The sequence below is a fragment of the Gorilla gorilla genome, chromosome 20 (assembly GCF_029281585.2).
Source record: "Gorilla gorilla gorilla isolate KB3781 chromosome 20, NHGRI_mGorGor1-v2.1_pri, whole genome shotgun sequence".
Classification (NCBI taxonomy): Eukaryota; Metazoa; Chordata; class Mammalia; order Primates; family Hominidae; genus Gorilla; species Gorilla gorilla.
The window spans coordinates 68,777,322-68,803,249 of record NC_073244.2 but is presented as its reverse complement, the minus strand read 5'-3'; the positions used below and the strand labels follow the sequence as shown (position 1 = coordinate 68,803,249).

At 44.9% G+C, this 25,928-nt stretch overlaps 1 long non-coding RNA gene across 2 annotated transcripts in view; it reads right to left on the bottom strand.

The window, feature by feature from the left end:
- Nucleotides 1–25,928, bottom strand: part of LOC115931653 (uncharacterized) — a 127,850-nt gene that overhangs the window by 100,569 nt on the left and 1,353 nt on the right. For both annotated transcript variants that reach the window (XR_010132069.1, XR_010132068.1), the window contains exon 2: nt 14,784–14,854. This is a non-coding gene — a long non-coding RNA (uncharacterized lncRNA). The remainder of the gene's footprint in view (nt 1–14,783; nt 14,855–25,928) is intronic.

Genomic DNA, 25,928 nt, shown 5'->3' with positions numbered 1-25,928 from the left:
CTTCTCCATTCTCTCCCTGATCTGATGAACATGCATTGCATCCCCGCTGTTGTAACCTTATAGCCACATCTGTCTAAAGAGGTAACCCTACAGTTTAGTTTTAAGGGAAGTATGGTGATATTTCATATCTTCTGTCACCACATTAAGTCATTAAGTATAAACTGCAGGGATTCATGGTTTCTACATTGGTTCTCTCGTTTTTTTTTTTTTATTTTTTGCAGTCATCATATCTTTGTGATGCTGGGTTATCAGTGGTATCTATGAAAAAAACAATAACCACATGAAAATCAATGAGGATGAGGACATCAGGGTGACACAGTCTAGTCTGATTCCGACATTTGAGAAGTTGTGCAGGAACCAACAAATACGTCCCATTATTAAGTAATTATTATTGAAAAGCGAAAGAAATATTTTTTTCTTTGGCAAAGAGATAATGAACCACTTCATTCCCATGTCCATGGCCACTATCCATAAGACAGAAGATAACAACCACCCACAGGGCTTGGAGAAGTTGGCACATCTGCATTCTTGGTGCAATTGTGATGAGATGCAGATTCTGTGAAAAAAAAAATTACAACAGTTCTGAAAAGAATAAAAATGAAATTATCTTTCTACCTCTGGATATTACCCAGAAATAATGGAAGCAGAAAATTAAAGAGATATTTGTACACCCATGGGCATAGCAGCATTAGTCATGAGAGTCAAAAGTGGAAGCATCCCAGCACTTTGGGAGGCCAAGGCGGGCGGATCATGAGGTCAGGAGTTCGAGACCATCCTGGCTAACACGGTGAAACCCCGTCTCTACTAAAAAATACAAAAAAATTAGCCGGGCGCGGTGGCGGGTGCCTGTAGTCCCAGCTACTTGGGAGGCTAAGGCAGGAGAATGGCATGAACCTGGGAGGCAGGCTTGCAGTGAGCCGAGATGGCACCACAGCACTCCAGCCTGGGCGACAGAGCGAGACTCCATCTCAAAAAAAAAAAAAGTGGAAGCAACCCAAGTTGCTCGTTAACCAAGTTTTGGTTAAAAAGTCAAAAAAATAACATATCAGCAAGGCTGTAGAGAAAGGGGGACGCTTACATACTCTGGTGGAAATGCAAATTAGTGTAAATTAGTCCAGCCACTGTGGAGAGCAGTTTGGAGATTTCTCAAAGAACTAAGAGTTGAGCTGCTATTCAACCCAGCAATCCTATTACTGGGTATATGCCCAAAGGAAAATGAATCATTCTGCTAAACAGACACATGAACCTGTATGCTCATTACCATTCTATTCACAACAACAAAGACATGGAATGAACCTATGTACCCATCAACAGTGGATTGGATAAAGAAAGTGTTGCACACGTACACTGTGGAATATTATGCAGCCATAAAAAGGAATAAAACCAGCCAGGCACGGTGGCTCATACCTGTAATCCCAGCACTTTGGGAGGCCAAGGTGGGCAGATCACATGGGGTCAGGAGTTCGAGACCAGCCTGATCAACATGAAGAAGCCCCATCTCTTACTAAAAATACAAAATTAGCCTGGCATGGTGGCATGCGCCTGTAATCCCAGCTACTTGGGAGGCTGAGGCAGGAGAATCACTCGAACCCGGCAGGTGGAGGTTGCAGTGAGCCAAGATCGTGCCATTGCACTGCAGCCTGGGCAACAAGAGCGAAACTCCACCTCAAAAAAAAAAAAAGGAATGAAACCATGTCTTTTGCAGCGATATGGATGCAGCTGGAGACCATTTTCTTAAGCAAATTACCTCAAAACAGAAAACTAAATACCACATGTTCTCACTTATAAGCAGGAGCTAAATATTGGGTGTACATGGACATAAAAATGGAAACAACAGGCACTGTGGACAACCAAAGAAGGGAGAGAGGAAGAAGGACACAGGTTGAAAAACTACCTATCAGGTACCATGCCTACTACCTGAGTGATGGGTTCAGTCATATCCTAAACCTCAGCATCAGGCAGTATGCCTTTGCAACAAACCTGCACATGTATCCCATGATTCCAAAATAAAAATTGAACAAAAGTAAAGGAAATCCTGACAGGTGCTACAATCTGGATGAAGCCTGAAGAATGCTGTCAGTTGAAATAAATCCACACCAAAAGGACAAATAATATATGATTCTAGGTATACGAGGTACTTAGAAGAGTCAAATTCATAGAAATAGAAAATAAAATGGTGATTGCCAGGGGCTGGAAAAGGGAAGTGGAGAGTTATTCCTTAATGGGTACAGAGTCGTGGTTTTCCCAGACTAAAGGAGTTCTGAAGATGTATGGGACAGATTAGGATACAACAAGTAAATGTACTTAATTGCTGAACTTTACACTTAAAAATATAGTTATGCTGTAGTTCCAGCTACTTGGGAGGCTGAGGCAGGAGAATCGCTTGAACCCGGGAGGCGGAGGTTGCAGTGAGCCAAGATCACACCACTGCACTCCAGCCTGGGTGACACAGCAAGACTCTGTCTCAAAAACAAACAAACAAAAACAAACTATATATATATATATATATATATATATATATATATATATATATATATATATGCTGAGTGCGGTGCCTCATTACTGTAATGCCAGCACTTTGGGTGGTCAAGGCAGGTGGATCACCTGAGGTCAGGAGTTCGAGACCAGCCTGGCCAACATGGCGAAACGCCATCTCTACGAAAAATACAAAAATTAGCCAGGCGTGGTGGCGCGCCTGTAATCCCAGCTACTCGGGAGGCTGAGGCATGAGAATCACTTGAACCCAGGGGGCAGAGGCTGCAATGAGCCAAGATCGCACCACTGCACTCCATCCTGGGGGATAGAGCGAGACTCTGTCTCCAAAGGTATAAGTCCCTGCCTTATACCTACTTCACTAGGACCCTGCACACTTCAAAAGCCCCATCCAGAGGTTGAGAACAGTTTCAGATCTGGACTCTCTTCTCTGGGAAGTGCCCAGAATACCTCTCCTTAGATGCTCAGAGACAAGATGGGAGACAAGATGGAGACTCTATCTCCAAAAAGTATATATATATATATACAGTTATGAGCCACATACCAACATTTCGGTCAATGACATTATATTATATACAGAACAGTGGTCTCATAAGATTTTAGCAGCAAATTTTTACTGTATCTTTTCTATGTTTAGACATGTTCAATTACACAAATGCTTACCATTGTGTTAAAGTCCCCCACGGAATTCAGTACGGTAGCATCTTGAAAAGGCTTGTAGCTTAGGAGCAGCAGGCTCTACCACCAAGGTTTGTGTAAGCACACTCTAGGATGTTCACACAATGACAATATCACCTAAAAACACAATCCTCAGAACACATCTCTGCCCTTAGGTGAGTCCTGACTCTAGGTAAAAAGGTGAATATTCAATTGTACTATTTTACCACGGTTTAAGAATATAAAAAAAATTAAAATAATAAACTTATTCTATGGGTAACATATTATTAACATATTGGTAACAAAATGCTTAAGATGGCTTATTTGTGTAATATATATTTTGCTACAATTAAAAATTTAAAAGTAAAAATAAAAAAGTTAAATAAAAGCCAATTTTACCATGATGCCAGATTGCCATCTAGCGTAAGCAAAGGCATTTGAAAATTTCCCAGACATGCCTTCAAATGGGAAGAAAGGAGGAAACAAAAAGATATTATTAAGACGGTATTTTTTTGGTTTGTTTTTTGTTTTCTGTTTTTTGTTTTGAGACAGAGTCTCACTCTGTCACCCAGGCTGGAGTGCAGTTTCCCGATCTCAGCTCACTGCAACCTCCGCCTCCTGGGTTCAAGCGATTCTCCTGCCTCAGTCTCCCAAGTAGTTGGGATTACAGGCGTGTGCCACCACGCCTGTTAATCTTTGTGTTTTCAGTAGAGAGGGGGTTTCACCATGTTGGCCAGGCTGGTCTCCAACTCCCAGCCTCAGGTGATCCGCCCACCTCGGCCTCCCAAAGTGCTGGGATTACAGGCGTGAGCTACCTTGCCCGGCCAAAATGGGTATTTTTTTGTTTGTGTTTGTTTGTTTGTTTGTTTGAGATGGAGTTTCGCTCTTGTTGCCCAGGCTGGAGTGCAATGGCACAATCTTGGCTCACCACAACCTCCGCCTCCTGGGTTCAAGCAATTCTCCTGCCTCAGCCTCCCGAATAGCTGGGATTACAGGCATACACCACCATGCCCGGCTAAGGGTATGTTTTTATAAGTCTCCTTTTCTGTTTAATAAGGTTTTTCCCCAAAATGACAATAACTGCACACATGGGCATGGTAGGCTTCCTGGCTTTGGAGAGATCAATGCTACGCTATGGTAGGAAGCCTGAAGCCCCGGCTTGGACACGGTTTATGGAGAGAATACAGGCTGGAGTTCACATCCAGGTCATCTCCTTGGATCAGAGCCTCAGTGCAGTCTACAATATGCACAGCCATCCCGCCATCCCCAGTAGCCCTGGCTGTGAGTAAGGTCCTAGGAGCATCTGCATTTTACAGTGGAGGATGCTGGGCTCAGAGAGGGGAGGTCTCCAGGCTGTCTGGCCCTGGACCCATGCCTCCATCACTTGCTCCCATCTTGTCTCTGAGCATCTAAGGAGAGGTATTCTGGGCACTTCCCAGAGAAGAGAGTCCAGATCTGAAACTGTTCCTCAACCTCTGGATGGGGCTTTTGAAGTGTGCAGGGTCCTAGTGAAGTAGGTATAAGGCAGGGAGAGTGGAAATAGAACCCAATTTGTATGTCCCTGAAGTATTCTCCAAAACTCCAGTAAAGTCACAGACACAGACACACACACACACACACACACACACACACACACACACTGAGCTAGCCTAGCTTATATGCAGGAGATTGTAATAGTATGAATCACATGTTTTCATGCAAGGCCATGCAGAATAAATGGTCTTCAAACCACTTCTTAAGCATGCACACATCCACACGCAAACACACTGTTATGATCTGAATACTGCCTCCTCTTCCCAAACACAGTACCTCATATTGTGGCTGTATTTGGTGATATGGTTTTTAAAGAGATGATTAAGTTAAATGAGGTCCTTAGGGTGGGCTCTAATCCAATTTCTTCTTATAGAAGCAGCAATATGGACACAAAGAGACATCAGAGATGGACACACACAGGAAAGACTGTTACAGACAGCAAGAAAGCATTGGTCACAATCTACAGAGGCAGCCTCAAGAGAAACCAGCCCTGCTGACATCTTAATCTCAAAATTCAGCCTCCAGAAAGGTAAGTAGACACATGTCTGTTGTTCAAGCTGCCCGGGATGTGGTGTTTTGTTTTGGCAGCTCTAACAAATTAGTATATACACTTTCACACACACTCAAGATGCAAACTTACCTAACCAGTGCACAAACTCCATGACTAACTCACACACAGGGAGCTTCATCCCTCATGCAAGTACAGTCACATGTGGACAGTTCTTAGAGTCACACACAATGACAGACGATAAAACACAACCACCCAAGATGAAGAATCACCAGCATTTCCTGATCAAACATAGACACATTCACACAGAAAGACACAAACACACAATGTGCTGCAGGCTTATTTGAACTCAAATACAAATACAGACACACACACACACACACACACACACACACACACAGTTATATCCAATCATCCGTTCAAGACAAGACATTCTCAACCACACAGAATCATAGAGAAATACAACCACAAACAAGGTAACGCACACTCACAGAGGGACACACAGTTAACACAGTCAAGGACACACAATCAACACAGTCAAGGACACACAATCACAGAGACATAGGGAGATGAGCTATCAATCCATCGCTCAGGAAACTTTCACCTCCACATTGACGTAAAAGATGGATCCTTCATAGAAAATATGAAGTAAGGTGATACCAATCAATCAGAAAACAGCTGTCACTGAAAAGATAATTTGTGGCCCTCAGATCCCAACAGGAGGAGGCTAACACATGGCACTTACTACCCTAATGCTGAGTGATGAGATAAATGCATAATCAGTCTTTATGTGAAGATGTGGGCAGAACACGACCCAATTGGGGTCTTCTTTTCTTGGTTATCAAACAAGGAATCTTGGTTTCAATTTATTTTAGAAATATACTTTGAAGTCGCCATTGCATAAGTCAGTAGGCATCAACTACCTCCCTTACCTGTGTAAGAGTTCACAGACCCAATGGGTCCTTCAACACCATGGACAGGTCATCGTCAATGGTGGGGCTGTGGGATTCTTTTTTTTTTTTTTTTTGGAGAGGGAGTCTTGCTCCATCGCCCAGGCTGGAATGCAGTGGCGCCATCTCGGCTCCTCCATCTCCCAGATTCAAGCGACTCTCTTGCCTCAGCCTCCCGAGTAGCTGGGATTACAGGCACCCACCATCATGCCTGTCTATTGTTGTATTCTTTGTATTTTTGCAGAGACAGGGTTTTACCGTGTTGACCAGGCTGGTCTTGAACTCCTGACCTCAGGTGATCTGTCTGCCTCGGCCTCCCAAAGTGCTGGGATTACAGGCGTGAGCCACCGCACCCAGCCTCGTCTAACATTTTACGACTCCCTTTAATCCTCTCCAATCATCTTCTGAATTCAAACACCTGGAACACTATATCTTGCAGAAAAAGCTACGAAGAGAAAAGGCAAATAAAATCTTAATGTTCCTAGGAAAATAGTTTGGAATTGTGTGCCCTTTGAAAGGATCTTGATTCTGCCATGAGGTTTTGAACAATATTTTGAGAACTAGTGGCCTGAGAGATACACAAATAAGAGACCTGAAAATATAAATGGAGATTATCTGAATATATAAATGACAGATTATCCATTTGGAAGACTGTGGGACTTCCATACAGTTTATTAGTCTCTACAGCTGCATTTTGCTGGTGCAGAAGAGTCCCTCCCCCACTGCGTGTTCTCATTCTAATTCCACCATGAGTCATCTCCAAGGACACTGAGCATTGCCTGGCAACCAGATTAGCGCCTCCATTCTCTCCCCCTCCAATGAACACGTACAGCATTCCTTCTGCTCCATCCTCACAGCTGCAAGTGTCTGCAGAGTTACCTCTATGCTTGAAATTTAAGGGAAGAACGGCAATATTCAATATCTCCTGACACCACATGAACTAAAGGCTCCAGGGGTTCATGGTCTCCACCTTAGATCCTTCTACATTTCCTTTGCTGACATCTTTGTGGTACTGGAGTGTCAGTGGTCACCGTGAAGAACAGCAATAACCAACTGAAATCAACATGGATGAGGAGTGAGGGTGGCGTGGGCCAATCTGGGTCCAAGGTTTGAGAAGCTGTGCAGTTCCCAATGGGCTTCTCGGTAGCAACAGATCTTAATCTCATAACCAATGACTTTAAACTTGAATACCCATCACAAACATTCCAGTTCTCAAATATACTAGGTTTTTGTTGTTGTTGTTGTTTGTTTGTTTTTTGTTTTTGAGGCGGAGTCTCGCTCTGTCACCGAGGCTGGAGTGCAGTGGCTCAATCTTGGCTCATGGCAACCTCCACCTCCTGGGTTCATGCGATTTTCCTGCCTCAGCCTCCCCAAGTAGCTGGGATTATAGGCGTGCACCACCACGCGCAGCTAATTTTTGTATTTTTAGTAGAAATGGGGTTTCTCCATGTTGGTCAGGCTGATTCTCAAACTCCTGACCTCAGGTGATCCACCCTCCTCGGCCTCCCAAAGTGCTGGGATTACAGGCATGAGCCACCACACCCGGCCTATACTAGGTTTTTATCCAATCACAGTACACCATACAACCCCGCACACAAATCTAGACACAAGGCAATGTTTAGTGTCTCTTCTACTAGACTAATCTGACTAGAGAAATCAATACCAAAAAACATTGTCCAAATCCAAACTTCAGCCTCCACTTTCATATCCGCCCAAAAAGGCCTAATTAAACTCTACTTCTTCTCTTTCCTTATCCTGTCTCTTCTAACTCTATTTTTAGTTATCTAACCTGTTCCCCTGAGTACGCTCAATTGCAAGATAAATGCTCACAAATACAGATCAACCAGCAACCACCACCAATCAGCATCTGTAACTATACAAGGCTGCCTCACCTAAAGAATCTTCACACAATAATCCTACCTCCTCGCCCTCAAAAATTACACAATTTTCCATAATATGCCATAATATAAAAATCAGTTGGGCAGGTGAGGTGGCTCACATCTGTAATCCCAGTACTTTGGGAGGCCAAGGCAGGTGGATCACCTGAAGTTAGGAGTTCAAGACCAGCCTGGCAAACATGGTGAAACCCCATCTCTACTAAAAGTACAAAAATTACCCAGGCATGGTGGCGGGCACCTGTAGTCCCAGCTACTTGGGAGGCTGAGGCAGGAGAATTGCTTGAACCTGGCAGGCAGAGATTGCAGTGAGCTGAGATCATGCCACTGCACTCCAGCCTGGGCGACAGATAACGACTCTGTTTCAAAAAAAAAAAAAAAAAAACAATTAACAACTTCCACCTCATCATATTCCATTATTCATCCAACTGCTGCCAACTCTAACAACAGCCCTAACAATAAAGCACCCCAGAGGTCAAGACCTGACCCTCATCCATGTGTCAGGATACTCTTCAGTAGCCATTGCCATGGTATAACCAAAGACATATACCATGATTAAGTAATAAGTATTAAAAATGAAAGCAATATTTTCCCTGGCAAGGAAATAAGGAACTACCTCACTGCCATTTCCATGGTCACTATCCGTTAAACAGAATATAACAACACTGACAGGATTTGGAGAGGCTGAAACACCTGCACCGTTGGTGCGATCGTGATGTGATGCAGCTGTGGTGGGAAACCATCCGACTGTTCTGAAAAAACAGAAATAAAATTACCCATGAACCAGCAATTTACCTCTGAATCTTACCCACAAGTTTTGAAAGCAGAGACTCAAAGAGACGTTTGTGCACCCGCGTGCATGGCAGCATTATTCATAATAGTCAAAGTGGAAGCAACTCAAGTCTCCATCAATTGGTGAATGGATAAGCAAGATGGGGTCTATACAGACAATGGCATGTTATTCGGGCCTAAAAAGAAAGGAAATTCTGACCCATGCTATGACTTGGATGAACTTTGAGGAACAATGTTCATTGAAACAAGCCCATCACAACCGGACAAAATACTGTATGATTCCAGGTATACGAGGTACTTAGAAGAGTCAGAATTCCTGAATGGCAAATAAAAAGGGTGGTTTCCAGAGGCTGGAAGGAGGAGAAATGGAGAGTTATTGCTTAATAGGCACAGAGTTCTTGTTTTCCAAGATGAAAGGCACTCTGAAGAGGAATGGTGCAGATTGTGGCAGAACAAGTGAATGTACTTAATAGTGATGCACACTCAAAATGCAGTCATGGCCGGGCGTGGTGGCTCACGCCTGTAATCCCAGCACTTTGGGAGGCCGAGGAGGGTGGATCACAAGGTCAGGAGATTGAGACCACCCTGGCCAACATGGTGAAACCCCGTCTCTACCAAAATACAAAAAATTAGCCGGGTGTGGTGGTGGGCGCCTGCAGTCCCAGCTACTCGGGAGGCTAAGGCAGAAGAATGGCGTGAACCCGGGAGGCGGAGCTTGCAGTGAGCTGATATGGCACCACTGCGCTCCAGCCTGGGTGACAGAGCGAGACTCCGTCTCAAAAAAAAAAAAAAAAAAAAAAAAAATACAGTCACGAGGTGCATAGTAACATTTCAGTCAATGATAGGTCTCATATATTATAGTGGTCCCATAAGATCATAGTACCAAATTTGTACTGTACCTTTTCTATGTTTAGATACACAAATACCACTGTGTTCCAGGTACCTACAGTATTTAGTACAGCAACGTGCCACGCAGGTTTGTGTCCTAGGAGCAGCAGACTATACCACAGAGCCTAGGTGTGTAGTAGGCTGCACCGTCTAGGTGTTTGTAAGTTCACTCTAAGATGTTCACACAATGTCAAAATTGCCTAACCACAAAATTCTCAGAATGTATCCCTGTTGTCGATTCATGACTATATTTAAAATGATAAATACCATAGTTTAAAAAAATAAAAAAGGCATATATCACAGGCTTATGATATTAGTGATATATCTTTCACATATTAGTCACAAAATGCTTAAGATGGTAAATTTTGTGTAATATGTATTTTACCACAATTGAAAATTGAAAAGTAAAAAAATAATAATTAGAGCCTATTTTTTTCATGGTGCAAGAGTGCCATCTAGTGACAGCAATGATGATTTCACACGCGTTCCTTCAAATTAGCGGACAAAAGTTAAGATTTGGTTTTTGGTTTTTGTTTTGTCCTGTTTCTTCTTTTTACACAGGGTCTCACTCTGTTCAGTGGCGCGACCTCAGCTCACTGCAGACTCGACCTCCCAGGCTCAAGCGATCCTCCCACCTCAGTCCCCGAGTAGTTGGGACTACAGGCTTGTACCACCACGCCGAGCTAACTTTTTTTTGTAGAGAAGGGGTCTCACCATGTTGCCCAGGCTTAAAAACAAGATGATACTCTAAAATATGTGCATTTTCACATGTTTGTTTATCTGTTTAAGAAGATTTTTTCCCCAAGTGACAACAGTGCACATGGCCATGGTAGGCTCTGGGACTTTGGATGGACCAATGTCGTACTCCAGTGGGAATTCTCGCCCTGGCATGGACACAGCTGTGGAGAGAGTGCAGGCTGGGTTTCATATCCCATGTATCCTTTTGAACAGGAGCCGAAGTGCACAGTACAATATGTATGGCCATCTCCCGCACCCCTGGCTGTGAGTGAGGTCCTAGGAGTGTCTGCATTTTACAGACAACACTGGGCTCAGAGAGGAGAGGTCTCCGGACTGCCTGGCCCTGAGCCCATGCTTCCAACACTTGCTCCAATCCTGTCTCCAAGCATCCTAGGAAGGGCATCCTGGCACTTCCCAGACGGATCCTAGGACCTATCTTGCTCTACCTTTGGAATTGCGCATTTGGGGTAGGCAGGATTCTAATAAGGTTGATATAAGACAGGAAAGTGGCCTGAGGTTTCAATTTATTTATCCACAAATAGTATCTCCTTCAATCACACACACACACACACACACACACACGTGCACATTTAGTGGATGAAAGGTGCCTTGGTCTTGTGGAACTCACACAACATGGGTTTCATAATTGCATGAATCACTGTTTCACGCACAGTCATGTGGACGCAATGGCAACCTTCACAGCATCTCCCATGACCACACATCCACACACAAACACACTGTTATGGGCTCACTGTTTTCTCCTGAAAACTTATTTGGTGATTCCCTAAACTCCAGAACCTCAGGATGTGACTATCTGGGGTCAAGGCCTTTAAGAGGGGATTAAATGAGGCTTTTGGACTGGCCCTACTCCCATTTGACTGGCATCCTTATAGAGGAGGGAATTAGACACACACAGTGACACCAGGGATGCATACAAAAAAAAAGACCTAGTGTGGACGCCGAGAGAATACGGCCGCCAAGAAGCCAAGGAGAGAGGCCTCCTGAACACAGCCTCCTTCAACACCTTGATCTTGGGCTCCAGGCTCCAGGACAGGGAGAAAATAAGCTTCTATTCGTATTAGGTTAAGCCACCCAGTCTACCCAGGCCACCCAGTCTGTGGTGTTTTGTTACAGCAGCCATAGCAAATTAATCCACAATCTTCCCACACACTCACATGAGCGCTCAAAACCCTCCTAACTGGAGCACACACTCACAGTCACAAACTCACACACAAGGGGCTTCATCCCCTCTATGATCACAGTCACACTCGGGCTGTCCTAGAGAGAGTCACACACAACGGCGCATGATGTAACACAGCAGACTAAGATGCACACACAGCAGCCCAGGTCAAACAGACATAGACACACAGCAAACCTGAACACACACATTCCTGTGGCTCATCCAGGCTGAGATACAAACTTTCCGGTGAAGCGTGACTCATAATCACACATGGGGATCCGCAGTCACATGCAATCATACGTGAGAGACCACACGCCCTCAACCGCACAGAGTCAGAGAGAAACACAGACACACACACACAGAAGGACACTCCATCCAACACACTCAAGGACACACAATCACACAGAGATGGGGAGACAAGCCATCACACAGTTGTACAAGACACTGTCATCTCCATATTATTTTCTGTAGGGAAAAGAAAGAGAGATCAGATTGTTACTGTGTCTATGCAGAAAAGGAAGACATAAGAAACTCCATTTTGATCTGTACCAAAAAAAATTGTTTCTACTTTGAGATGCTGTTTACCTGTAACTTTAGCCCCAACCCTGTGCTCACAGAAACATGTGCTGTATTGAATCAAGGTTTAATGGATTTAGGGCTGTGCAGCATGTGCCTTGTTAACAATATGTTTGCAGGCAGTACGCCTGGTAAAAGTCGTCGCCATTCTCCATTCTCGATTAACCAGGGACACAATGCACTGCAGAAAGCCGCAGGGACCTCCGCCCTAGAAAGCCTGGGTATTGTCCAAGGTTTCCCCCACTGAGACAGCCTGAGATATGTCCTCGTGGGAAAGGAAAGACCTTACATCCCCCAACTCGACACCCGTAAAGAGTCTGTGCTGAGGAGGAGGAGTGAAAGAGGGAGGCCTCTTTGCAGTTGAGATAAGAGGAAGGCTTCTGTCTCCTGCTCGTCCCTGGGAATGGAATGTCTGGGTGTAAAGCTGATCATTCCCATTCGTTCTATTCTGAGATAGGAGAAAATCGCCCTGTGGCTGGAGGCGAGATATGCTGGCAGCAATACTGCTCTGTGACTCTTTGCTACACTGAGATGTTTGGGTGAAGAGAAACATAAATCTAGCCTTCGTGCACATCCGGGCACAGTATCTTTCCATGAACTTACTCATGATACAGATTCCTTTGCTCACATGTTTCCCTGCTGACCTTCTCCCCACCTGTTGTCCTTCTACACTCCCCTTGTTAAGATAGTAAAAATAATGATCAATAAATACTGAGGGAACTCAGGGGCTGGCGCCAGTGCGGGTCCTCTGTATGCTGAGCGCCGGTCCCCTGGGCCCACTGTTCTTTCTCTATACTTTGTCTCTGTGTCATTTCTTTTCTCAGTCTCTCGTCCCACCTAATGAGAAATACCCACAGGTGTGGAGGGGCTGGCCCAATTCAATTTTCTTTTTTTTTTTTTTTTTTTTCTGAGATGGAGTCTCGCTCTGTCTCCCAAGCTAGAGTGCAGCGGCATGATCTCGGCTCACTGCAACCTCTGCCTTCTGAGTTCAAGCAATTCTCCTGCCTCAGCCTCCCAAGTATCTGGGACTACAGGCTCCAGCCATGAAGCTCGGCTAATTTTTGTATTTTTAGTAGAGACGGGGTTTCGCCATGCTGGTCAGGCTGGTCTCAAACTCCTGACCTCAGGTGATCCACCCACCTCAGCCTCCCAAAGTGCTGGAATTACAGGTGTGAGCCACCACACCCGGCCTATATTATTTTCAATTTATTGTGTAATGGAAAATTGGAGGTATGCTGAGGCCAACAGATGAGGAAGTGACTATCATTGAAATAAATTGTGTTACTCAGTTTCCAGGAGAAGAGAGCCCGTCTCAGCTCAGGCAGCCCCATGGGGAAAGCGCCAGGGTCTGCCAGAGGCAGAAGGAGGTGAGTGAAATGTGGATGTGGACAAGACTTTGCTATAGTTTCTGTGGAAAGGAAGAAGTGAGGCAGATTTCATAGGTTAGGGCTGGTCTTTGGATATCCACTTTGGTTATCCACTTTGGATAACCTCAGTGGGATGTGGGGAAAAGGGCTGTTCTTAGTGGTGTGATACCTGGCCGTGGGGTGAGTATAGCGCCCTGTTAGAGAGTGGGTGGGGTGTGGGCTCTGGATTGGTGGTTTATATATAAAAGGCATGCTCTCAAGCAAGTTATTTATCACTCGAGAAATTGGCTAAAACTGGGAGGGGCCATCCCTGCAAGGTCAACAAGACCACGACGTAAAAGCAATTTTTTTTCATTGATCTTTTATGTATTTTTTTTGGTCTCAATCTATTTGTTTCTGCTCAACGCTTTATTTACTTTCTTCTACTAATTTTTGGGTTTGGTTTGTTCTCACTTTCCTAGATTCTTGAGGTGCATCCTTAGGTTATTGAAGTCTTTCTTTCTTTCTTTCTTTCTTTTTCTTTTTCTTTCTTTCTTTCTCTGTCTTTCTTTCTTTCTCTTTCTTCCTTCCTTCCTTGTTTGTTTTCTTTCTTTTCTTTCTTTCTCTATTTATTTATTTCTCTTTCTTTCTCTCTTTCTTTTTTTGAGACAGGGTCTAGCTCTGTCACCCAGGCTGGAATGCAATGGCACAATCTCAGCTCACTGCAACCTCTACCTCAAAGCCTCAATCAATCCTCCCACCCTAGCCTCCCGAGTAGCTGGGGCTACAGGCTTGCACCACCACGCCTGGCTAATTTTCTGATTTTTTGTAGAGACGGGGTCTCGCTATGTTGCCCATGCTGGTCTCGAACTCCTGGTCTCAAGCAATCTACCCACCTCGGCCTCCAAAAGTGCTAGGATTACAGGCATGAGCCACTGCCCCCAATCTCTTATTTGAAATGTTTCTACTTTTTTGATGTAGGAGTTTATTGCTATATACTTGCCTCTTAGCATTTTTTTTTCCTTTTTGTGGAGAACCAGGTCTTGCCATGTTGGCCAGGCTGGTCTTGAACTCCTGGGCTCCAGCAATCCTCCCGCTTTTGCCTCTCTACAGGATTATAGGCATGAGCCACCACACCCAGCCTTAGTATTGCTTCAGCTGCATTCCAGAGGATTTGCTATGTTGGGTTTCCAACTGAACTTAAGAAGTAACAAGGAAAACACTTACCTGCTTCAACAGTGCAAGGTGCTATTGATACAGCTTTTAGAGGCTCAGCTCAAACTCTCAGAGTTCATGACCTGGTGGGGGAAACAGGTAAACAGTCAGTTATATCCCCATGAGGGATGGGCAACAACAGAACCAGCATACCTCTTATGACAGCATTGAGGAGGAATTTGTTTTAACGATTATCGATACAGTGGTTGGGGAAAAATTCACAAAGAAGATGATTCTCGGCCAGGCAAGGTGGCTCACACTTGTAATCCCAGCACTTTGGGAGGCCGAGGCGTGTATATCACCTGAGGTCTGGAGTTCAAGACCAGCCTGGCCAACATGGCGAAACCCCGTCTTTACTAAAAATACAAAAAATAGCCAGGTTTGGTGGTGGGCGCCTGTAATCCCAGCTACTGGGGAGGCTGAGGCAGGAGAATTGCTTGAACTTGGGAGGCGGAGGTTGCAGTGAGCCGAGATCGAGCCACTGTACTCCAGCCTGGGCAACAAGAGCAAGACTCCATCTCAAAAAATAATAATAATAATAAATAAGAAGATGACTCTTTATTTGTCACATTATTAAAATAAAATTATATTTCATATTTATGGTAGAAATGCCCAAAAACCCCCACCTAGCTACTATTTCTTGATTCTTACAATGTCTTGGGGGGCACCAGGTCCAATCCTTCCCCACCCCCAGCGCCCATTTCTAGGTGAAGGAGGTGGGCTCAGAAGGACAGATGTCTTCCCCAGGATCACCCACATCATGAATGTTGGGGCTGGGGTTTGTGAACTCAGGAATCTACATTTGACTTTCTCATCTAAGAATGTTAAACTTATCCTATGATCTTCCTTTCCAGACACCGCCACCCCCACCCCCGCCGGCCCCCCAAAAAGAATTTATACTTATCCTATATAAAGGGAATTCTCTGGAAGGCCGGGTACAAATAGCTCAATCTACCTTTCACTGAAATTCTTCACTGGGTTAATTATGGTAGGCAGCGTGAAAAATTGATAACAGCAAGACAGACCTGGATTACATTTCCCATGAGAATTTAGAGCCACGGAAACAACTGGATAGCTTCATGGGAATGTGACATCGTGTATGAAAAGCACCGAGTGTGCACATTCCTTCCACCCAGCCAGCTGATATCTAAAAACTTAACCTAAGAAAGTAATTCTTAAAGTTTTTCATCTCAGGCCAATTTTATATTTTTTAAATATATTGAGAACCCCTAAAATTTTTTCTTTGTATGATCTATATTTACATACAATTATATATTGAAGCTGAGAAAATTATACATTTAAAACTTAAAAATAATAATCTTATTATATATTAACATTTCACAATTTTTATAGGCAATTATACAGTATTTTCCAAAGAATTAGTAAGAAAATTAGCATTGTCTTACATGTTTGCAAATTTCTTTAATGTTCACCTTACTACAAGACAGCTAGGTTCTTAAATCTGCCACTTAATTCAAACATTTGCAGTATTACATCATGCAGGTAAATTGAAAAGTCGGTAGGCAAGTAAATTCTTAATTTTCTTAGGAAAATGTTGGGAATTATGGACCCCCAAAATGGTCTTGATTCCCTCAGGAGTCCTTAAACTACATTTTGGGAACTATTGGCCTAAAAATATGCAAACAGTAGACATGAAAAAAACAGTGGAGACCGTCTCCACTGAGGATGGGTTTGGGAATATACAACTGAGGGTTTGGGGTTTTTTGTGTGTTTTGTTTTGTTTTTTTGAGACGGCGTCTCGCTCTGTCTCCAGGCTGGAGTGCAGTGGCGCGATCTCAGCTCACTGCAACCTCAGCCTGCCGGGTTCAAGCGATTCTCCTGCCTCAGCCTCCTGAGTAGCTGGGACTACGGGTGCCCGCCACCACACCCAGCTAATTTTTGTATTTTTAGTAGAGACGGGGTTTCACCATATTGGCCAAGCCGGTCTCAAACTCCTGACCTTGTAATCCGCCCGCCTCGGCCTCCCAAAGTGCTGGGATTACAGGCGTGAGCCACTGCACCTGGCCTTTTTTGCAAATTTCTTTAATGTTCGCCTTAGTACAAGACAGCTAGATTCTCAAATCTGCCACTTAAACATTTGCGGTATTACATCATGCAGATAAATTGAAAAGTCGGTAGGCAAGTAAATTCTTAATTTTCTTAGGAAAATGTTGGGAATTATGGACCCCCAGAAAGGGTCTTGATTCCCCCAGGAGTCCTTAAACTACATTTTGGGAACTACTGGCCTAAAACTATGCAAACGGTAGACATGAAAAAATCAGTGGAGACCGTCTCAATATACAACTGAGGGTTATTAATTAAAGAAATTAATTAATTTCTAATTTCTACATCTACATTACTTTCCTGAGTCTCTGCAGCTACATTTGGCTGAGGCAGAATAGCCCCTCTGCCACTGCCTGTTCTCACCAGAGTCCGCTGTGGGGCGTCTCCGCGTTGCTAGGCGACCAGGGGAGCTCTTCCGTTCTCTCCCCCTCCAATGAACACCTCCTGCTTTTCTGCCTCTCTATCCCCACAGCTGCAACTGTCAGCCCAGGTACTCTGATTCTTTCAATTTTAGGGAAGCGTAGCAGTATTAGACATCTGACACACATGAACCTCCACCTCCAGGGTTCCACAGTTTCAGCCTAAGATCTCTCTACACTTCCTTTGATAACATCATGCTTTGTGATGCTGGGTTGGCAGTGTTTGCTGTGAATCAAACACATGAAAATCAACAAGGATGAGGAAGTGAGGGTGGCATAGTCCAGTCTGATGCCAATGTTTGAGAAGGTATAGAATGCCCAGCAGGCACACACATTCTACTATATTATTATTATTATTATTACTATTATTATTTATTTATTTTGAGACAGAGTCTCGCTCTGTCCTTCAGGCTGGAAGTACAGTGGCCAATCTCGGCTCACTGCAAGCTCCACCTCCCGGGTTACACCATTCTCCTGCCTCAGCCTCCCAAGTAGCTGGGACTACAGGCGCCTGCCACCACGCCCGGCTAATTTTTTTTTTCTTTGTTTTATATTTTTAGTAGAGACGGGGTTTCACCGTGCTAGCCAGGATGGTCTCGATCTCCTGACCTCATGATATGCCCGCCTGGGCCTCCCAAAGTGCTGGGATTACAGACGTGAGCCACCGCGTCTGGCCACACATTCTATTATTAAGCAATTACGACTGAAAAAATTTAAAAAAGCATTATCTTTGCAATAAGAAACCACCTCACTTTCATTAACATGGCTACTATCCATAAAACACAATGTAAGAAATATTGGGAGGATTTGGAGAAATTGGAACCCTTCTGCACCGCTGATGGGAATGTGGTATGATGCAGTCATTCTGGAAAATGGTCTGAAGGTTTCCAAAAAAATTAAAAATAAAATTATCATGTGATCCAGCAATTCTAATTCTAGATAAAGACCTTAAAAATGGAAAGCAGTGGGCCGGGTGCGGTGGCTCACGCCTGTAATCCCAACACTTTGGGAGGCCAAGGCGGGCAGATCACGAGGTCAGGAGATCAAGACCATCCTGGCTAACACAGTGAAACCTCATCTCTACTAAAAATACAAAGACAAAATTAGCCGGGCATGGTCGTGGGCGCCTGTAGTCCCAGCTACTTGGGAGGCTGAGGCAGGAGAATGGCGTGAACCTGGGAGGTGGAGGTTGCAGTGAGCCGAGATCGCGCCACTGCACTCCAGACTGGGCGACAGAGCGAGACTCCGTCTCAAAAAAAAATAAATAAATAACAAAATAACATTTGTCATGGTTTACATTTGGCCTACTTTCTTCTTTCTTTTTTTTTTTTTTTTTTTTTTTGGTAAAGTAGGACTTGGTGATCTTTCCTAATTGTACTTAGAACCAATATTTATCTCATCAGTCTTCCTGAGTCATTTCTTTCTACATACCCCTTCCTGCCCACTCCCCATAACACTCCTGCTAACGGTGAGTTTTATGGGCCAACCTGGTTGGGGTCCAGTGCCTGGTAATCCAATCACATGCTAATCCAGGCGTGGCTGTAAAGGTTATTTTGTAGATGTAGTTATCATCTACAACCAGTTTTTTTTAAGAAAAGGTTGCCCTCAGTAATGTAAGTGGACTTCATCCAATCAGTTGAAGGCCTTCTGAGTAAAACTCAGGGTTTCCCAGAGAAGAGGAAATCCTGCCTCAAGATTTCAGCATCAATGTCTGCTTGAGTTTCCCACCTGCTGGCTGGCCCTACAAACCAACTCCCACAACTGTGTGAGACAATTCCTTAAAATAAATCTCAATCTCTGCATACATTAGATGATAGATAGACAGACAGACAGGCAGGCAGGCAGGCAGGCAGGCAGGCAGACAGACAGACAGACAGACAGACAGATAGATCGATCGATAGATAGATAGATAGATAGGGACAGGTACATACACACACATATATCTGAATTTCCTGGGTCTGCAGAGCTGAGGACCCCAATCTGGCTTGGAGTGACTTTTTCATGGCCCGCCTACCTTCCCCCTTGATCTCAGAGCCTTCCACCAGAATCTCTATTATATATGTATACATATAGACAACACAGAGAGAGATAAGAGAAAGATTTTAAGGAATTGGCTCACATGATCAATTTGTATCTATTAATATATACATCTATAATATATATGTGGATAGGTACATAGTATCTCCTATTGATTCTGTTTCTGAACCCTGACTGATACAGCTTCACATTCTATTTATCACCCATTTTTGAAAACTGGTAAAAACCTTGTTCACAGAAACATCATTTATCACAGCAAGAATCTGAAAATCACATACATGTTCTTCAGTTGAGTATCAGCTATATAAATGTACGGTGCAAGTTTTGCACATGCCACCTCTGAATTTTTCCTTTTTTTTCTTTTCTTTTCTTTTCTTTTTTTTTTTTTTTGAGACGGAGTCTCGCTCTGTTGCCCAGGCTGGAGTGCAGTGGCGCAATCTCGGCTCACTGCAAGCTCCGCCTCCCAGGTTCACGCCATTCTCTTGCCTCAGCCTCCCGAGTAGCTGGGACTACAGGCGGCCACCACCACGCCCAGCTAATTTTTTGTATTTTTAGTAGAGACGGGTTTTCACCACGTTAGCCAGGATGGTCTCGATCTCCTGACCTCATGATCCTCTCGCCTCGGCCTCCCAGAGTGCTGGGATTACAGGTGTGAGCCACCGCGCTTGGCCGAATTTTTCTTTTACCAATAAAGAATAGAGAAATTCAAGTCATAGTTGGGAATACATTTTAGCATGAGGATAATTTTTGTTGTTGTTTTGAGATGGAGTTTCGCTCTTGTTGCCCAGGCTGGAGTGCAATGGCACCATCTTGGCTCACTGCAACCTCCGCCTCCCGGTTTCAAGCAATTCTCCTGCCTCAGCCTCCTGAGTAGCTGGGATTACAGGCATGAGCCACCATGCCCAGCTAATTTTGTATTTTTAGTAGAGACAGTGTTTCTTCATGTTGATCAGGCTGGTCTCAAACTCCCGACCTCAGGCGATCCGCCCACCTCAGCCTCCCAAAGTGCTGGGATTACACGTGTGAGCCACCATGCCCAGCCAGCATGAGAATACTCCTATCTAAAGGGGGTTGACTCTGATAGGAAAGGTTTGGAAATAACATCACTTGAGTAATTGAAAGATTTTTGCACATTTTTATTAGAGGGGTGTTTGTAATTACACACACCAGGCTGTATCCAACTCACCACATGTGTGTATGTGCACGTGACAGACTGCAAAACTCATCCTAGTATTCCACCCCTCCTTGAACCCATGCCGTTTGTCCTGTGGCCATTTTCCCATCCCTCAAATCTGGGCTGCACCTGTGGTTTGCTTTGGCCAGTAGCTTGCAGTGGAAGTGCAAAGCTGTCAGTACAGAGCCTTGTGCTCAACGGGCTTGACGGTTCCTACTGACTCTCTCGGAACCCTGCCAGGCTGCCATGGAAATGACCCTAGGCTGTCCTGGCAGAGGATGAGAGGCTACAGATGGGCCAGCTGCCGCTCAACCCAGCTCAGCACAGATGAACGAGTGGGCCCAGCCAAGACAGAAGAACTAGTTGGCTAAACCCAACCCACAGTGCCGACCCACAGCTGATTAAGTAAATGAAGCATGGCAGTTGTTTAGCCTCTATATCAGTGAGCTTGGGCTGCCATAACAAAGTGCCACAGACTGGGTCACCTAAACAACAGAAACTTATTCTCTCCCAGTTCTGGAGGCTGAAATCCTAGATTAAGGGGCCAGGGCCAGATGCAGTGGCTCAGGCCTGTAATCCCAGCACTTTGGGAGGCTGAGCAGGGTGGATCACCTGAGGTCAGGAGTTTGAGACCAGCCTGGCCAACATGGCGAAACCCTGTCTCTACTAAAAATACAAAAATTAGCCAGGCGCGGTAGCACACGCCTGTAGTCCCAGCTATGCAGGAGGCTGAGGCAGGAGAATTGCTTGAGGTGGAGGTTGCAGTGAGCTGAGATCGTGCCACTGTACTCCAGACAGCAAGAATCTGTCTCAAAAAAAAAAAAAAAAAAAGTCTCCAATGTTGGAGCAGTGACGCCTGAATCAACAGTGGTCTGCAGATCACTCCACCTCTGTAGGCCTGAATGTGTGTGTCACCCCCCAAAAACTTTTATGTTGAAAGTTAATCACCAAGGTGATGGTGTTGGGAGGTGAGGTTTTGAGGAGGTGATTTGGTTATGAAGGCAGAGCCCTCATGAATGGGATTAGCATAATTCTAAGAGGCCCAAGAAAGCTCTTTTCTCCCTTCCACCCTGTGAGGACACAGCCAGCAAGAAGGTGCCATCTACGAACAAGGAATTGGGTTCTCACCAGACACCGAATCTCCTGGCACTTTCATCTTAGGCTTTCTAGCCTTCAGAATGATTCTTTTCAAGGCCAGGCACAGTGGCTCATGCCTGTAATCCCAGCACTTTGGGATGCCGAGGAAAGAGGACCACTTGAGCCCAGGAGTTTGCGACCAGAATGGGCAACACAGGGAGACCTCATCTCTGTTTAAATAAATAAATACATCACCTGTTCTGCTTGTTATAAGCTGCCCTGTTTATGCTGTCTTGTGATAGCAGCTGGAATGGACTGGCAACCCCCCTGAGGTCAAAATCCCAGCCATTTCCTAGTACACGGTAAAGGGGGGAGTCTGGAAGCTTAAGGAAACGTGAATGTAGACATCGGTCTATGCAGGCAAACTGCCCAGCTACCCTTAAACATACTCCCGGAGGACCCATGGGAGACTTGCCTCACCAACACTGTAAGGTGAAGAGGCTTCCGGATCGGCGAAGAGCCCTGTGGCTGCTGTCCATTTTAGGATGGAGAAAATGCCACGAGGAAATTGGATTCCATGAGCTTGGTGGGAATAATAGGATCTTTTGGTGGTAGAGGCCAGGTGGGCACTAAACATTTAGAAGCCAGGAGGTCACAAACGTGATGCTAAGCCAGAGATAAGCCAGTTATAATGATAATGCAGCATAAAATTCAGAATATTTCAACCCACAGGGAATCTGGAATAATTGCTCATTGGTCATGAGATCTCTAGAAATGAACTACTTGGACAACTTGCTAAGGTGTTTCTCCACAGAGGACTTCAGCATCTGTCCAACAAAATCCAGTAGAAGTTGATGTAACAAGATTTGTGGACTTTCACTCAGCTCTTATTTAAGCCGGTGTTTAGAGCCTGAGCCCTTGACTTGGGAAGATATCATAAATCTTCCTCTAAGCCAATTTCAAGGTGAGCACGCTCCAGCTAGCACGGTGATCATGAACCAGGGAAAGCAAAGTACTCCAGCCTCTTGTGGGTTTTAGATTCAGGATGTGAGCTTAATGCCCCATTTTACCCATTGTGATGAGCCAAATTGTGCCCCACCACCAAATTTTATGTTGACGTCCTAACCCCCCATTCCTTGGAATGTGACTGTACTTGGAGATGGAGAAAGGGAATTAAGATAAAATGAGGTCATTAGCATGGGTCCCAAGTCCAATATGACCGACATTGTTTTTTGTTTTTTTTGTTTGTTTGTTTTTTGTTTGAGATGGAGTCTCAGTCTCTCGCCCAGGCTGGAGTGCAGTGGCGTGATCTCCACTCACTGCAACCTCCACCTCCCGGGTTCAAGCTATTCTGCTGCCTCAGCCTCCTGAGTAGCTGGAACTACAGGCATTTGCCACCAAGACTGGCTAATTTTTCTATTTTTTTTAGTAGAGACGGTGTTTCGCCATGTTGACCAGGCTGGTCTGGAACTCCTGACCTCAGGTGATCCACCCGCCTCAGCCTCCCAAGGTGCTGGGATTACAAGTGTGGGCCACCACACCCGGCCCATGGCTGACATTCTTAAAAAAGAAAAAAAAAAAAGAAAGAAAAGAGTGTGGGAGAGAGTAGGACACAGACACACACAGAGGGAAGACCATATGAAGACATGGGGAAGACGGTCGTCTGCCAGCCAAGGAGAGAGGCCTCAGGGGAAACCAACCTTGGCCATACCTTGATCGTGAACTTCCATTCTTGAGAACTGTGAAGAAATAAGTTTCCATTGTTTAAGACCCTGGTCTGTGGTGCTTTGTTATGGTGGCTCTAGAAAACTACTCCGCCATCTGATCTCACGTTCCTCAACGTCACACTTTCATTTTCTTCCAGGGGTGTTTAAGACTTAATGGAAGTGACCAAAGAATACCACAGAAACCGGTTCCTGGAAGGAGCTGCCTGCCCTGGTTGCCAGAGCCTATAGCTGGGTCTAGAATCTTCCATCCCTGGGTAGAGGCTGCCTACTGGTGTGTGACAAACATAGCTGGGACATGGAGTCCCTGCCTCAGGGTCTCTGAAATGTTGTGTGGCCTGATTTGATGGTGCATTTCCTCAGCAGCCCAAGCCAGCATTTTCTGGGGACATTTTTGCCTGATTGTGAAGGTATTTTCTTAGTGACCACAGAAGTACATTTTCTCCAGGCTAGGAAATGAAAGAGGCAAAGTGCTTTAAAGAGGAAGTGTAGGCCTGGCACAGTGGCTTATGCTTGTAATCCCAAGACCAGGAGGCCAAGGCAGGAGGATCGTTTGGGCCCAGGAGTTCAAGACCAGCCTGGGCAATATAGCGAGACCCTCATCTCTACAAAAACTAAAAAATAAAAATAAGTAAAAATAAATGTTAACACAGAGGAGGCATAGGCATCACACAGAGAGGGGTTCGAATCCCAGTTCCTCCACTTGCAACCTTCAAAATCACAGACAAAACACTTATCCTCCAGGAGCTTCCATCTCCCTGTGTGTCAAATGTGCGCTACAATGTGCTTGACATGTAAAGAGACCATCTATCAGGTGCTAAGGCTACTGTAGCAAAGCACCGCCAACCTGTGGGCTGCAGCAACAGACATTTATCGCCTCACGCTTCTGGAGGCTGGAAATCTGAAATCAGGGTGTAGGCAGGGATGTTTCCTTCTAAGAGCCATGAAGAAGAATTTGCTGCAGGCCTCTCTCCTTGGTTTGCAGATGGCGGCCTTCTCCCTGTGCCTCTACACATCATGTTCTCTCTATGCATGTCTCTACGTGCAAATGCACCCTTTTTATAAGGACAGCTGTCATTTTGGGTTATGGCCCACCCTATTTACTCATTTTAACTTTATTACCTCTGTAAAGAACCTGTCTCCAAATAAAGTCACATTCTGAGGAATAGGGGGTTAGCATTCCAACATATATTTGGGAGGCGGGTGAGCATAAATCAACCCCCCACAGGTAAATGTGGCTTTCTAAAGAAAATTGTCTTAAAAACCATATTTAAAGGAAATGAATATTTGAGTTGTTTCTGTTGTCCATCCTTTGAGGAAAATGTCCCTTCTCATGAAGCTTCCAGAAGGAAGAGGGAAGCACAGAATGCCTCTTGAGGTCTACAAATAAGTAAAATATGAACTGTAAATAAAGCATGTGTCATGGTTTAAGGGCAGCCTTGGAGCTACATAAAGTAATGTGGTATCTCACAATCAATGGCATGTTGGTTTAGTGAAATGCATTTTTTTCCCATTCTATCTTCACAGATTTCTCTGCTTTTCCAATTCTCTAAAAATGATCTCATGCCTATGTTTCCAATGGCCAAGGGAATAATTTAGGAAGGCTAACAGAATTCCTTCAGAGCAGTCACCTTAAAATAATGCTGGCCAATAGTAAATGCCATGTGCATGTCAACTATTAAAATTATTTAAGGCCGAGGTGGAAGGATTGGAGTTCGAGACTAGCCAGGGCAACATAGCGACACCTCATCTCTACAAAAAATAAGTTAAAAAAAAATTAGCCAGTGTGGTGGCACATGCCTGCAATCTCAGCTACTCAGGAGGCTAAGACAGGAGGATCACTAGAGTTGGGGAGGTCGAGGTTGCAGTGAGCCATGATTGTACCACTGCACTCCAGCCTGTGCAACAAAGCGAAACTGTTTCTAAAAAATAAAACTCTCTCCTGCCTCTGCCAGGAGAGGGCTTGTTCCTCCAACCCCAGGAGGCCAGGCAAGCATGGACAGGAGCCAAGGGAGCAGGGTCATGAACTTTTTCGTCTTTGCAAAGTGGGCACTTGGCATCAGGGTCCCATCACCAGAAAGCACCAAAGCCCCTGGCATCCCACCCACTCCATCCTACCCAGGGACACCAAGTAGGCAACTGCTATGGCAGTGGGTCCAGCCCAGGCCGGCACTGCCAGCCTCCTCTCCCTGCAGTAGGCACCAGCTCTACCTCCCCCGGCAGGCAATGTCCTGGCTTCTCAGCCCAGCACCATCTGTTCCCCTAGACTTCTCAGGGGCCAGCCCAGTCTGGGCCACCCTTTCCCTCATCCTCGGCTCCCACACAGGTGACAGGCCCAGCAGATAGCTTCTCTCTGGGAAAGGTTGGATGCTGCCTTACATCCCCTTCTATCCCTCCTCCCATCCACACACACAGGCACCCACCCACACCAGGTCTGCTTGTTTCTCACATGTAGGGAGACGGGGGGAGACCAACCCCCTTGTGTCTTTTGAAATACGAAGAAAAATGTGTGTTCAGGAGCATGACTCCAGTGCTGGGCTCTTGGGCCCAGTTCAGTCTGTCTTGTCTCAAATCTAGGCACTTTTGCTTCAATTTTATTTTTTTTAAGAAAACAAAAACAGAAATCTGCACTAATTTACCTGGTTCTTAGGAAAACTTTTTT